Raw genomic sequence first — 3,446 nt, 5'->3', positions numbered from 1 at the left:
CATTGCAGTGGCAGACGTGTTCGCTGTTTGTGTGCGCCACTAAGTAAGGCTTGTTTTAATGAACGCGATGATTATTCAGCCATGCGAAGTACGAAAGCAAACAGGCGCACCCGGGTTACAAGTGCAAACACACACACACACACGTATATGCGGCTAGGCTGCACTGAAGCATTTAGGTGTAAATTTGCAGCAGACTTACACAAATATATTGGGTCATATGAAAAGGATCAGCGAATTTTCGTCACTATCTTGTGTTGAAGCTAATACATCTGGTGGCACTAATCCATCAGATTAAAGTGCGTTTAAAACGACTTTTCATGAATAGTTTCGAACCAAAATGATCTTAAAACTGCTCCTGAAATATTCCTTGAATTGTCCCCAAATGATACCGAACTAGTGCCGAAAAGTAGCTGAAGTAGTCTCAAAATTGTCCGAAACTAGGCCTAAAATTGTCTTCAAATAGCCTTGAACAGATTCCGAATTTGTACTGAAGAAGTACTACAACGATGCAACTATGAAGCTACCTGAAAAATTACAAAAAGTTCATACATAATAATGGCCCAAAATGGCATTGGTTTTAATAAAGAATTTGATTTCTTCAAAATTTACCCAAAAATTTGCCCCAAAGATTATGACCCAATATAAGGACATGGATGGTTATGTGTTGGACTGACTGCGGCTGGCTTGGCTTAGGCTTTGCTCCTTTTACCATCGCACTATCCAAGCTGCCATTGCCATGCTACCACCACCACCATACCCACTATTGAGTTTGACGTAAGCTTGTGCTTGTGTGTGTGTGTGAGTGCACCTAAATGCCTAATGCATAGGCCAGCTCACTCCACTTGGTTGTTGATTTGCTTGTTTATATTTGTCAGTTGCTCATCTGCCTAACAGCCATATCGCATACATACATATATACACGTATGCAAACTTAGACATTAGACGGTCGGCAAGCCACAGCAGGCAGTTGAGCAGGCACGGGTAAACACCGTGCCGCTGTAGGCCGGCTATAGGCATCAATGAACAGAGAGATTCGTATTTGGGTCTCCCCCATGGCGACTGATTAAATGCCAAATGCTTTGTACCTTTATGTCTGCGTATGTGTGCATGTGTATGATTGCGCTTATTAAGCTCGCCAGTTGAACGCACAAATAATGTTAATGCATTCATTGCTACAAAGTATGTCTGTCTACGAATAGAAGTAGCCCCCGTTGGTTTGTCAAAATCGTTCAAGTAATGGTTTGAATGTCTGCGAACTCAACTGGGTGTTGGGAATTACTTTATGAAAGTTTAAATTCACATCAGCCTATTGTGAAGGAGTAACACGACTGTGCTAAATATAATCTTGCTGCATATAAGAGAACCACTCATATGCATATATAGTTTTTCAGAATTAAATTTTCAATGCGTTTTTATATATTTCCAAGACGCTTTTCACAACAATAAGATGATCATTAGTAAATACTCTTTGATCTTAGGCATTTTCAGTGTATTCTCAGTATACGTGTTTTTGGTCGAAATTGGTGGCACACTTAACTTACGAATTGCATTATGTTCAGTTTTGTATAAAGAACAAGATTCCATTGCGAAATTGTATTTAAATGAAAACTTAAAAAAGATATGCTAAAAAAGTAAAAATAACCACTGGTGATCATATACCCGTATTTGCGTATGTAACGTATTCGCCCCATAGCACCATAAACAGTAATTTAACACGTTTACTCGCACGCCTAAACTATAACTTAAAATTTTTTAAGGGTAATTAAAAATTGGCGTGGAAGATTTTTACACAGTATTCCTTATGCACATATATATTACCTTCTTTATGTAAATAACAATTTTTTAAGGAATTTCAAGTGTGAAAATATAAGTTGTAAAAATGGAATTTTAGTTTTTTTTCCATTTGGTGGCACACTAGTTTTACTACACTAGACTCGATCATTTTGGCAAGAAGAACATTTTCATCATTTAATTTTAATATTTTAAATTATCTTTCATTATTAAAATTAAAAAAGAAAAACCTTAAAATTTCAAAAATTCCAAAACAGCTGCGTCAGATAATCTGCATGCTGTGTTTTTTTTTTTTTTAATTTGAAGGCACACTCTTGAAACTTCACAGATATGTTGTATTTGATGCCAACGTCCATTCAGAGTTGGGCATTATTCGAATAAATTGTTATTTAGATAATTATTCGAATAAAATTTTATCCGTAATATAATTATTCGCAGATAACTTATTCACGAATAAAATATTCGTGAATAAATTGCTTGCGAATAATTTATTCGTTATTTTAAATAATGAATAAAAACTCATTTTTAACACATTGAGCCACCTTTTACTTTTATTTCTATTGTCAAGGATTGTGAGTTAGCTGAATTCTGTTTACTATTTTATCAAGAACTAGCAATTACCCGGCGTGCTTCGCTGCGCCTTAAATGTATTTTTGTGTTGTAACTCTCCCCCTAAGCTCTTATGGCCTCATTTACAAAATATTTTTAAAGAACTTTATGAAGTTAGATTTAAAAAAATCGATCTATGAAGCATTGTTTATTTTTTTTTTGTGTTAATATATTTTCGAAGGTAATTAGAAAATATGTAAAGAACCGACTTTCTCTTGGAAATTTAATTTATAATCTTATAACTGGAGTCTACTATCGCACCCTTTCCTCAAACGTGTATTGATTCAATATTCAAATAACGTATATTTATATAATTTGAAAAAATCTCCCTACTATACAAATATGTACAGCAATATTAAATAATATTTTCAAATGTTGTGAGAGGGAGTAACAAAACAAAATTACTTTTAAGGCGCAGCGAAGCACGCCGGGTATTCGCTAGTGTCACATGAAATTAACTGAGCAAAGTACAATGAATAGCTGTTAAACAATGGCACCATCTACTTTAAATGAAACATACTTATTTTCGTGGGGGATACTCACACACCATATACTTTTCTATTGAAATTTTTCCTGAATTTTCCTAGCTATAAACCTCCAACGAATGCAAAACCGTGAAAATCGGTTCGTGCGTTCTGGAGTTATAGCGTCAGGAAGGAAAACCCTACTTATTTTTATATTAATTTTTATATTAAAGAAGATTAAAGAACTGTCCGCATTACTCAATTTTATTTTTCACTAAAACGGTATTCATGAATTTTTTAATTTTTTTTTTATTTGCTTCCGCATACTTTTGACATAACAGCTTTCATTTTATGCCGATATTAAACAAATACAGCCTAAGTTTACCCGGGTCCACGTTTTGGTCTGTATCTCGTGACCCAAGTCACCCAGCTATATGAAAAGTGCTCAATCTTAAAGCACTCATGAACAGCTTTAATTTGATACCCATATTAAACAAATACATCCTAAGGTTACCCGGGTCCACGTTTTGGTCTGTATCTCGAGACCCTAGTCACCCAGCTATATGAAAAGTGCTCAATCTT

The sequence above is a fragment of the Rhagoletis pomonella genome, unplaced genomic scaffold (assembly GCF_013731165.1).
Source record: "Rhagoletis pomonella isolate Grant_MI unplaced genomic scaffold, Rhpom_1.0 Rhpom_scaffold_00012, whole genome shotgun sequence".
NCBI lineage: Eukaryota > Metazoa > Arthropoda > Insecta > Diptera > Tephritidae > Rhagoletis > Rhagoletis pomonella.
The sequence above is the reverse complement of the archived record's forward strand: the minus strand, read 5'-3'. Positions refer to the sequence as shown.